We start from the raw sequence: 12565 nt of genomic DNA on the forward strand, positions 1-12565 counted from the left end.
TGGTGTAAATTGTTCCAGACATTCCAGAGTTATGGTCGTTTTTGATGATTTTTAGGTGTTACCCCCCTCGCCACCCCCACCCTTAGGAGTGCTAGGGGTGTCTTGCCCCCACAATATTTGTTGTGAGACTGTAAGTCATATGTGTACCAGGTTTGGTGTAAATTGTTCCAGACATTCCAGAGTTATGGTCGTTTTGGATGATTTTTAGGTGTTACCCCCCTCGCCACCCCCACCCTTAGGAGTGCTAGGGGTGTCTTGCCCCCACAATATTTGTTGTCAGACTGTAAGTCATATGTGTACCAGGTTTGGTGTAAATTGTTCCAGACATTCCAGAGTTATGGTCGTTTTCGATGATTTTTAGGTGTTACCCCCCTCGCCACCCCCACCCTTAGGAGTGCTAGGGTTGTCTTGCCCCCACAATATTTGTTGTCAGACTGTAAGTCATATGTGTACCAGGTTTGATGTAAATTGTTCCAGACATTCCAGAGTTATGGTCGTTTTGGATGATTTTTAGGTGTTACCCCCCTCGCCACCCCCACCCTTAGGAGTGCTAGGGGTGTCTTGCCCCCACAATATTTGTTATCAGACTGTAAGTCATATGTGTACCAGGTTTGGTGTAAATTGTTCCAGACATTCCAGAGTTATGGTTGTTTTCGATGATTTTTAGGTGTTACCCCCCTCGCCACCCCCACCCTTAGGAGTGCTAGGGGTGTCTTGCCCCCACAATATTTGTTGTCAGACTGTAAGTCATATGTGTACCAGGTTTGGTGTAAATTGTTCCAGACATTCCAGAGTTATGGTCATTTTCGATGATTTTTAGGTGTTACCCCCCTCGCCACCCCCACCCCGTAATGAATTTCAATTTTAAATTTTTTTAGTTGCCTCCGTCATGTTTTAATACACTCGTATGCAAAATTTCATGATCTTCGCTTGAAAAATGTGGATTTGTATAGAAAGACAGACAGAAGGACAGAAGGACAAATTTTCTCTTTTATATATTAGATTAATTTTATTTAATTTTATATTCAGGCCTGTTTGCAGGGAGGGAAGCCTACTTATTAAATGTGGGTGCTATTGATTTAATGCCAGTGCTGTTTTACATTTTCACAAACATTCCAGGATCTACACAAGCAACAACTGAGTTTAAGACACCAGCAGCCACAGGTGATGAAAGTGACAAGAACAGGTAGGAGAGAGCAGGACAATCTGCCAACTGTCCTGAATCTGGTGGGACAGTCCCGAATTTGGGTCACTGTCTCTCTTAGTCAGGATTTGGTCCAACTTCAAGTACAGTTGGGAGGTATGTCCCCCTTCACACTGTACTACTGGTGAAGGCAGAGCTGTGTGCACCTAACAGTAGTGCACACAGTATTGTCTGTGTATTTGTCTAAAATTATAGCAATAGTACACTTTAGGGGCCCCCCTGTCTAAAGTGCCCCGGGCCCCCCAGAGCCTTAATCCAGCTCTGCCGTGGAGGGATTATAAATGCAATTTAACATTCTAATGCTCAATGTCCAGATCACAATGTTTTATATACCTCTGATTCCAGCAAAACACTGATGAGATATTTACAGCCTTTAGAAAAACAGTTTGTAATTTTTAGGTGTGTTTTAGCCACATTCCTATGCAGCTAAATGCACCTCGGTGCAATGGATTCATGGAGCTTTATTGTTGTTTGTACCCTCACTCTCCTTTTAACACTTATTTGCCTATTGTGGAGCAACAACTAGGCTCAAATGACACAAATGGTACAGTGCACATTCGCAATGTAGACCATCAGTTGCGAAGCCGGAGGTCAATATATTTGTTGTGGCAAAAAGCAAGCATCTCGCCGAGCTAGCCACTTTTCGCTGCCTCATATATTGTGTTAAAACTATATTTTTTATCACTGCAATAAGAGGTAATAAAAATATTTGTTTTCAACAAAATGGGGCACACTTTAATGTATAGACTCGTGTGTCTCACCAGTGGGAGACACAGCCAATGCATGCAATACCTGTGGCCAGAACAGAGGCGATTCGGGTGGTCTGCAAACTGCTCATATTTCATGTATACTGGGCACCAGGGTGTATTTTCTAGTTGCCATGGCAACATGACACCCGGATTTTCCTGTTTTAAAATAAAACTGTAATTTATAATTAAACTTGCTGTAGGTTAATGGTGCATCTTTAAGATAACATGTAAAGTAAATCTGATTTGTGTCTAGTATTGGAATAAGAGCTTCTAGTTTTAATTTACTTTTAATTTAATATGCACTCTAATCCCTTGTTTTTTAGAGCATTAGTAAGGTTAAGTATAAAAATGAACATTATTTTTCTTAAGCAAACTGCTATCATATCTGACATTTTATAATTTCATACATTTATATTTCCTAGATAGGGTTAATCCCTACGTAAGAACTCTATCAATTTTCATATCTTTCTTTCTCATTTGTTCAAAATCCTGTGCCAACTGAAATTCAGTGGCAGTTCTATATCGTCATCAATGACCTTTTCCACTATTGACTGTGACAGGCATGCACAATTCTTTACTGGAAAACAATGCTGAGTCTTGGGAAAGGAATCTCCCGTATCATATTGTACCTGTCCATGTAGAATCTCAGACACGTATGTCAGGCCCCCTCGAGAGTCCAAATTGAGCAAACCAGAGTGCATTTTAATACTTAATAATAATGTTTTAAATGGACTTCTTCTCTCCTGCAGAAACTGCATTGACAAGGATAGCTACAGAAGATGTATATGCAACTAGAATGATGTCAGAAGCTTCTTGCTAACCAAAACAATTGTAGCAACAACACTTACAAAAGATTTATTAAAAAAGGAAGCTATCTTTACCAGGGTAACGCAGCTCTCAGTAAAATCTTTCCATCACTTCAATGCTCTATAAAGCACCCAGGGGCATATCTAGACATTTGTGGGCTCCATGGCAAAATTTTAAGGGCCTCCTGTACCTAATGGTGGAAAAACTTAGATATGTACTGTGGCAAGAGCCCACTACTGCAGAAGCACACGCGTACAACTTCTTCCTTTTTATGGTTCTTTATTGTCAGGATGGTAATAATGTTTTGACACTGTATATTTGCACAGCAATTATGGAGACTCTCAACGCTTACTATACATAGTCCAGCTCTCTGTCCAGATCAGCCAGCTAGCCCAGCGTTGATTTCCCTGAACAATGAAACAAGCAGGGTTTTATACCTGACACTCCTCCCACAGGCCTAGCTTGATGGACAGGTGACACACCCACCTTCTCTTTAAAAGGAAACGCCCATCCCTGGCTCTGTTTAGACTATCAGACCCACCCTGTCTGTTTGCTGAGAGGAAGCAGCTTTTAAATCATGTAAGTAAACCAAGTTTAAACTACACATATATTTTTACCTGGTTTAATCTCCACCTAGGTACATAACTGTGCCAATGTTTTACTCTGCTTCCCTGCTTTCTCTGCATATTGCCAGCTAAATGCCTCCTTTTGTTACAGTACATGGGACTTTGAGGGAGGATTGGCCCCCTCAACTGTGTTCCCTGTGTGCCCCCTGCCGCTGCTGTCCCCAAGAAGAGGGCAAAGAAGGAAGAGGATGCCAGCTACTCACCGGTCCTGCGTTCCAACGGTGAGTACCTCCATTCTTCGTCGACAGGTGCTGGCAGCAGAGGGCAAGTGAGCCAATCAGGGCTTACCTCACCCTGCTGGCCAATCAGCACCGGATATGTGAGCCAACCCTGGCTCCCCTCCGGCTGTTTAAACTGTTGGCACCGCCGCAAGCCAATCAGGGGTCCATCTTCAGTGGAGTTCACCAGCGAAGTAGAAGGGAGAGGATGTCGCGGGACATCCAGCAGCGGAGACGTCGGTGATGCCAGTGGAAGTGGCAGGTAGCCCTTGTAAGGGCTGGGAGCTACCCTTCCACGCGAAGACGGTGCCGGTGAGGAAGTCGTCAGCGGGAAGCACTTGTAAAAGCTAAGAGCGCCCCCGCCAAGAAGAGAGCGGGGACACCAGCACCAAAGTTGTCACGGGCACTAGGAGTCTTTACCCAGGGATCACCAGGTGATAGGCTTACCAGAGCAGTATAGGTGGTAATATGGTACTCTGGTAGCAGGGTGATCACGGAACAGGAAATAGCAGATGATGAGATGCTCAGGAAAGTCTATGACTAGCAGCACTGGCAATATGGAGGCAGTAATACACGAGGAACTGTATGGACAAAGGACACGTGAAGGTAGTCAGTGGTCTGCGGTAGCAAGTTGTACCACTGCTATAGTGAGGAGGAATGTCCAACAGAAACGAGGAGGTGATGAGAGTCAGCGGTCTGCGGATAGCAAGTTGTACCGCTGTCTGAGTGAAGGAATGGAATCCAAGTGGAGGTATCCGGGGAGTCAGTGGTCTGCGTTAGCAAGTTGTACCACTGCTATGTGAGAGGATACTGGAACAGGTGAAACTGTAAACAGGGGTCAGTGGTCTGCCACTAGCAAGTTGTACCACTGAATATATATGTGAGGAGGTGCACGGGGAGAGACTGCAACACAATATATACACGGGCACCTTGACTTTGAACCACAGTGATATGCACAATATAAATGTATAGATGACTGAACAATACTGCCAATATAGAAAGTCTCTTGAAGTAGTCCAGCATAAGATAACACAGTCAATGATGGCAATAGACTCAGCGGATAGCACACTCCAGAGGAGAACCAACACAGTCCAGCAAGGTATGCAATACACAGCACAGTCAATGAGAAGTATGCATACCGTGGTTCAGGAGGCAGTCAGACAGGAGTGCAGAGATACCTGAACGGCAGGAGGCCGGCAGGATGCGAAGTCCCTGGATGGGTGAAGCGGTGGTCTAGTAGGTGCAGCGCACGGGTAGGTAGACCAGCAGGGAACACAGGAAAGCGTGGAGAGCGGATCAGCAGTAGATGGATGAGTAGTGCTGAGGAGTAGCAGCAGCGGGTCTCTGCGGGAACACGGAGGTAGCCAATAGCAACCAGCAGGTGCAGTAACGATGGGACACGGGAGAGCAGAGTTGAACAGGCACTGTTGATCACGGAGAATAGCGGGTAGCAATAGTGGAGGCAGACTCAAGGAAACACGGGAGCGTTGACAAGGACTGAAGACTGAAGCGCACAGAGGCAGCGGATAGGAATCAGCCAAACAGTCACGATGAAACACAGACGGGTTGCAGGTTGAAGACTGTAGTGCACGGAGGCAGCGGATAGGAATCAGCTAGCAGTCATGATGATGAAACACAGACGAGTTGCAGGTTGAAGACTGTAGTGCACGGAGGCAGCGGATAGGAATCAGCTAAACAGTCACGATGAAACACAGACGGGTTGCAGGTTGAAGACTGTAGTGCACGGAGGCAGCGGATAGGAATCAGCTGGCAGTCACAATCATGAACAGGTGAGTGGATGTGAATGAAAGACTGTAGTGCACGGAGGCAGCGGATAGGCATCAGCTAACAGTCCCAATGATACATGGTAGAGTTGAAGTGGTTAGAAGACTGTAGTGCACGGAGGCAGCGGATAGGAATCAGCTCACAGTCACGATGATACAGTAGATGGTAGAAGTGGTATGGGAACCACAGTAGCAGAAGTGGTTTGGAAACCACAGAGGTAGAAGTGGTTTGGAAACCACAGGAATCAGCAGGGCTGAATAAACAAGGAAACACAGGAACACCTTCAGAGACTCATGGGGAATGAGACTCCAAGATCAGGCAATGTGGTGATGACCACAGGTGCTTAATATAGGGAGGTTGCCTGATCTGCCAATTAAGTTAAAGGAACATACACTGGAGGTATAGAAAGGGCTGCGCATGCGCAGTCCCTCAGGATGGAGGACGGCCACGGTTCCTAAATGTCCGGGAAGAAGCACTCACAGTCCGGTGAGTGACAGTACCCCCCCTTTTAAAGGTGGGCACAGAACGCCTGGAACCGGGCTTGTCCGGATTTTTGGAATAAAACTTCTTCAGAAGGGCAGGAGCATTAAGATCTTCAGCTTTGATCCATGAACGCTCCTCAGGACCAAAGCCCTTCCAATGAACGAGGAAACGGAGGACTCCTCGCGAAATTTTTGCATCCAATACCTCAGTAATCTCGAAATCCTCCTCCTGATGAACTTGAACTGGCTGCGGTGCTGAGGAAGGAGTCGAGAAACGGTTGATGATGAGAGGTTTGAGCAAGGACACATGGAAGGCATTGGAGATCCGAAGATTCTTAGGAAGAAGAAGTTTAACACATACTGGATTGATAACTTGAATGATCCTATATGGACCAATAAAACGAGGGGCGAATTTCATAGATGGAACCTTCAAACGAATATTTTTGGTAGATAACCAGACACGATCTCCAATTTTTAGTGGTGGAATAGCCCGCCTCTTCTTATCTGCGAAAGACTTATATTTGTTAGATGTCTTCTTTAAACAGGTTTTGACCTGAGACCAGATATTTTTGAAGGTCTGACAAGCAGTCTCCACAGCAGGAACTTGGGTGGGCGGGAGGGCAGGAAATTCCGGAAAAGACGGATGGTGACCGTAGACCACAAAGAATGGAGTTTTGGATGATGACTCATGGTACATGTTGTTATGGGCGAATTCAGCCCAAGGGAGCAATTCTACCCAGTTGTCTTGGTTGGCTGAAGAGAACATCCTAATAAAAGTCTCAAGATCTTGATTGACTCGTTCCGTTTGTCCGTTAGATTGCGGATGGTAAGACGATGAGAGTGCTAATCGTATGCCCAAGGTTTTACAAAGGGCCCGCCAGAATCTGGAAACGAATTGTACTCCTCTATCTGACACAATCTCAGACGGACATCCATGGATGCGGAAGATTTCTTTAATGAAATGTTCAGCCAGAGTAGACGAGGAAGGTAAACCGAACAGAGGGACGAAATGAGCCATCTTCGAAAATCTGTCTACCACTACCCAAATAGTATTGTGATTCTTACTTGGTGGCAAATCAGTAACGAAATCCATACTAATATGGGTCCAAGGCTTGGACGGAATGGGTAGTGGTCGCAGCAACCCTGCTGGAGTTCTGCGGGAGGATTTGAACTGAGAACATAAATCACAGGAAGCAATAAACTCTTTGACGTCTCTCCTCATTGAAGGCCACCAGTAACTACGAGAGAGAATCTCAAAGGTCTTATGTTCACCGGCGTGTCCAGAAAAACGAGAGGCATGGAACCACGAAAGGATTTTCCTCCTCAGAGTAGGAGGCACGAGGGTCTTCCCAAATGGTAGCATTTTGGTGGATGAAGCAGCCAGAGAAATACATTTGGGGTCTAGAATAGCATGGTTGGGAACCTCTTCTACATCAGAGGACGTCACAAAAGCTCGAGATAGAGCGTCAGCTTTCTTGTTCTTAGCAGCTGGTTTGAAGGTTATAATTAATTCAAAACGGGAAAAGAAAAGAGACCATCTTGCTTGACGAGGGTTCAAGCATTGAGCAGATTGCAAATATGACAAGTTCTTATGATCCGTGAAGATCGTCACCGGATGGCGAGCTCCTTCCAACAAGTATCTCCATTCCTCTAATGCAGCTTTGATGGCCAGCAACTCCTTGTCCCCGATAGTATAGTTTTTCTCTGCGGGCAGAAGACCCCGAGAGTAGAAGGCACAAGGATGTAATTTTTGTTGCTCCGAGCGTTGGGAGAGAATAGCTCCTAAGCCCACATTAGAGGCATCTACTTCTAGGAAGAAGGGGAGTGTCACATCAGGTTGTCGCAGAATGGGAGCAGACGAGAAGGACTCTTTGAGGATTTGAAAGGCTTGGAGAGCCTCAGATGACCATTGCTTAGTATTAGCCCCTTTCCGAGTTAAGGCCACAATGGGAGATGCAATGGATGAGAAGTCTTGAATGAAGCGTCTATAGTAATTGGCAAAACCTAAAAAACGCTGGATGGCACGAAGAGTAGTTGGCTGAGGCCAATGTAGTACAGCATTTACTTTGTCTGGATCCATCTTCAGGCCAACTCCGGAAACTATATACCCCAAGAATGGAATCTGGGGTAACTCGAATGAACATTTTTCCAATTTACAGAACAATGAGTTTTTCCGTAGTCTGGAGAGGACCTCTGCCACATGTTGGTGATGAGAAGGCAGGTCCTGTGAGAAGATCAATATGTCGTCCAGGTAGACAACGACACATACATATAATAAGTCCCGAAAGATCTCATTGATGAAACCCTGGAAAACCGCGGGGGCATTACACAGCCCGAAGGGCATTACTAAATATTCGTAATGCCCATCTCTGGTGTTAAACGCGGTCTTCCATTCGTCACCGGAACGGATTCTAATTAAATTGTAGGCACCACGAAGATCCAACTTAGTAAATATCCGAGCTCCCTTGATGCGATCAAATAGCTCAGTGATCAGCGGAATGGGATACCGATTCTTGATAGTAATGGCGTTGAGTCCACGAAAATCTATACAAGGGCGTAATGATCCATCCTTCTTTTTGACGAAGAAGAACCCAGCTCCAGCGGGAGAGGTGGAAGGTCGAATGAACCCACGCTGGAGATTCTCCCGTATGTACTCAGATGTGGCTTGAGTTTCAGGTAACGAGAGAGGATAGACCCGACCCCTGGGAGGAGTCTTGCCAGGTAGAAGGTCGATCGGACAATCCCAAGAACGATGAGGAGGAAGACGTTCAGACTGAGCTTTATCAAACACATCGGCAAATGAAGCATACTGAGGAGGGAGTCCCGGGGAGGAAGATGAGATGGAAGATTGCTGTACTTTAAGAGGAATAACTTGAGAGAGACAACGATGGTGACATTCAGGCCCCCAAGACGTAACTTGAGGGGTGCGCCAGTCAATCTGGGGAGAGTGACATTGAAGCCATGGAAGGCCTAAGACAATCGGACTTGTCGTAACAGGAAGAATTAAAAACGAAATTTCTTCATGGTGTAGTACACCAATCTGAAGGGTTACTGGAGACGTACTCTGGGTGATGAGACCATTGATGAGACGTGATCCATCTATAGCCGTCACAGTAATGGGTGTTTTTAAAGTGATCACTGGTAGGGACCATTGATTCACTAGTGATTTAGAAATGAAATTTCCTGCTGCTCCGGAATCAATCAATGCCTGTGACTCAAAGGATTTAGTAGCAAAGGAAATCGTAACATCGAAAGCGCAGACTTTAGATTTCATAGACAATGGAGAGGACTCCAGGGACCCTAACTTCACCTCTCCAGAACTAGTTAGGGCCTGGCATTTCCCGATTTCTTAGGGCAAGAACTGAGCATATGTGTGGAATCAGCACAATAGATACAGAGTCTATTCTTTACTCTTCGTTTCCTCTCTTCTAAAGATAATTTGGAACGTCCTATCTCCATGGAAATCACAGAAGGTGAAACTGGACGAAATTGAGGGTTTAAACGAAGAGGTGCTTTAGCAGAAGTTGTTTTCTCAGATTCTCTTTCACGAAATCTCATGTCTACACGATGGCAAAGAGAGATCAAATCTTCTAGTGACGAAGGAAGCTCTTGGGTAGTCAGTGCATCTTTAATTTTATCGGAGAGCCCCTGCCAGAAGGCGGCAACTAATGCTTCAGTGTTCCACTGAAGTTCAGAGGCTAAGATCCTAAATTGAATGACATACTGTCCTACTGTATGGGAGCCTTGTCGCAAACGAAGAATGCTGGAAGCAGCGGAGGTCACACGACCTGGTTCATCGAACACACTTCGGAACGTGGAAATGAATTTGGCACTATCTTGTAGAATTGGATCGTTTCTTTCCCACAGAGGGGAGGCCCAAGCCAGGGCTTGTCCAGAAAACAATGAGATAAGATAGGCCACTCTGGAACGATGGGTAGAAAAATTTTGAGGTTGGAGTTCAAAATGGACTGAACATTGGTTAAGGAAACCTCTACAAGTTTTGGGGTCCCCGTCATATTTTGACGGAGTAGGCAGGTGAAGCGTAGGAGCTGTAGACACCTGGGATGGCACTGGGGAAACGGAGGAAAGCACAGGAGCTTCAATACTAGCTGTAACAGTCTGTCCAGATGTTCCTTGGGAGGTTAACGATTGGTAACATTGAAGTAACAGCTGTTGGCGAGCATCCTGTTGCTCCACACGACTGACCAGATGCTGCAGCATCTCTTTAGCAGTAGGTTCCGTATCTGGGTCTGTCATGGCCTGATCTTACTGTCACGGGCACTAGGAGTCTTTACCCAGGGATCACCAGGTGATAGGCTTACCAGAGCAGTATAGGTGGTAATATGGTACTCTGGTAGCAGGGTGATCACGGAACAGGAAATAGCAGATGATGAGATGCTCAGGAAAGTCTATGACTAGCAGCACTGGCAATATGGAGGCAGTAATACACGAGGAACTGTATGGACAAAGGACACGTGAAGGTAGTCAGTGGTCTGCGGTAGCAAGTTGTACCACTGCTATAGTGAGGAGGAATGTCCAACAGAAACGAGGAGGTGATGAGAGTCAGCGGTCTGCGGATAGCAAGTTGTACCGCTGTCTGAGTGAAGGAATGGAATCCAAGTGGAGGTATCCGGGGAGTCAGTGGTCTGCGTTAGCAAGTTGTACCACTGCTATGTGAGAGGATACTGGAACAGGTGAAACTGTAAACAGGGGTCAGTGGTCTGCCACTAGCAAGTTGTACCACTGAATATATATGTGAGGAGGTGCACGGGGAGAGACTGCAACACAATATATACACGGGCACCTTGACTTTGAACCACAGTGATATGCACAATATAAATGTATAGATGACTGAACAATACTGCCAATATAGAAAGTCTCTTGAAGTAGTCCAGCATAAGATAACACAGTCAATGATGGCAATAGACTCAGCGGATAGCACACTCCAGAGGAGAACCAACACAGTCCAGCAAGGTATGCAATACACAGCACAGTCAATGAGAAGTATGCATACCGTGGTTCAGGAGGCAGTCAGACAGGAGTGCAGAGATACCTGAACGGCAGGAGGCCGGCAGGATGCGAAGTCCCTGGATGGGTGAAGCGGTGGTCTAGTAGGTGCAGCGCACGGGTAGGTAGACCAGCAGGGAACACAGGAAAGCGTGGAGAGCGGATCAGCAGTAGATGGATGAGTAGTGCTGAGGAGTAGCAGCAGCGGGTCTCTGCGGGAACACGGAGGTAGCCAATAGCAACCAGCAGGTGCAGTAACGATGGGACACGGGAGAGCAGAGTTGAACAGGCACTGTTGATCACGGAGAATAGCGGGTAGCAATAGTGGAGGCAGACTCAAGGAAACACGGGAGCGTTGACAAGGACTGAAGACTGAAGCGCACAGAGGCAGCGGATAGGAATCAGCCAAACAGTCACGATGAAACACAGACGGGTTGCAGGTTGAAGACTGTAGTGCACGGAGGCAGCGGATAGGAATCAGCTAGCAGTCATGATGATGAAACACAGACGAGTTGCAGGTTGAAGACTGTAGTGCACGGAGGCAGCGGATAGGAATCAGCTAAACAGTCACGATGAAACACAGACGGGTTGCAGGTTGAAGACTGTAGTGCACGGAGGCAGCGGATAGGAATCAGCTGGCAGTCACAATCATGAACAGGTGAGTGGATGTGAATGAAAGACTGTAGTGCACGGAGGCAGCGGATAGGCATCAGCTAACAGTCCCAATGATACATGGTAGAGTTGAAGTGGTTAGAAGACTGTAGTGCACGGAGGCAGCGGATAGGAATCAGCTCACAGTCACGATGATACAGTAGATGGTAGAAGTGGTATGGGAACCACAGTAGCAGAAGTGGTTTGGAAACCACAGAGGTAGAAGTGGTTTGGAAACCACAGGAATCAGCAGGGCTGAATAAACAAGGAAACACAGGAACACCTTCAGAGACTCATGGGGAATGAGACTCCAAGATCAGGCAATGTGGTGATGACCACAGGTGCTTAATATAGGGAGGTTGCCTGATCTGCCAATTAAGTTAAAGGAACATACACTGGAGGTATAGAAAGGGCTGCGCATGCGCAGTCCCTCAGGATGGAGGACGGCCACGGTTCCTAAATGTCCGGGAAGAAGCACTCACAGTCCGGTGAGTGACAAAAGTGAAGAAGAGGCACCGATGGGTGGAGGGTCTGAAAGACCCTAAGACAGCGCAGCAAGCAGAGTTTCCTGCGTGGAGCAGGTAAGTATACATAGCCTTAGTTAGGTCGGGCACAAGGGGCAAGTCAGGCATTAGGCCTGAGGCACAGATAGGGGGCACAAGGCCCGTCCGCAGAAAGGACTAGGTAGGGTTCCTTTAGGGCACACGGCCCCATAGTTAAGATAGGGGAGACACAAGGCCCCATAAGTAGAGACAGGGGGAGCATAAGACCCCATAGGTAGAGAGGGTGGGGCACATGGCCCCAATGATAGCATTTGGGCACAAGGCCCAAAAGGAAGTGTAGCAGGGCATAAGGCCCATGAGAGGTAGCAGGGCGCAAGCCCCTTAGGCTATTTTGGGCTTTAGGCCCCAGTGAGGAAGGGTAGCAGCTCCAGGGGTTTAGCTGGGCTCAAAGCCCATAGCTAAAGTGTACATGGCCCTTGAGAGTGTAGCAGGGCGCAAGGCCCTTGAGAGCATAGCAGGGAGCAAGGCCCTTC

The sequence above is a fragment of the Mixophyes fleayi genome, chromosome 2 (genome assembly GCF_038048845.1).
Source record: "Mixophyes fleayi isolate aMixFle1 chromosome 2, aMixFle1.hap1, whole genome shotgun sequence".
Classification (NCBI taxonomy): Eukaryota; Metazoa; Chordata; class Amphibia; order Anura; family Limnodynastidae; genus Mixophyes; species Mixophyes fleayi.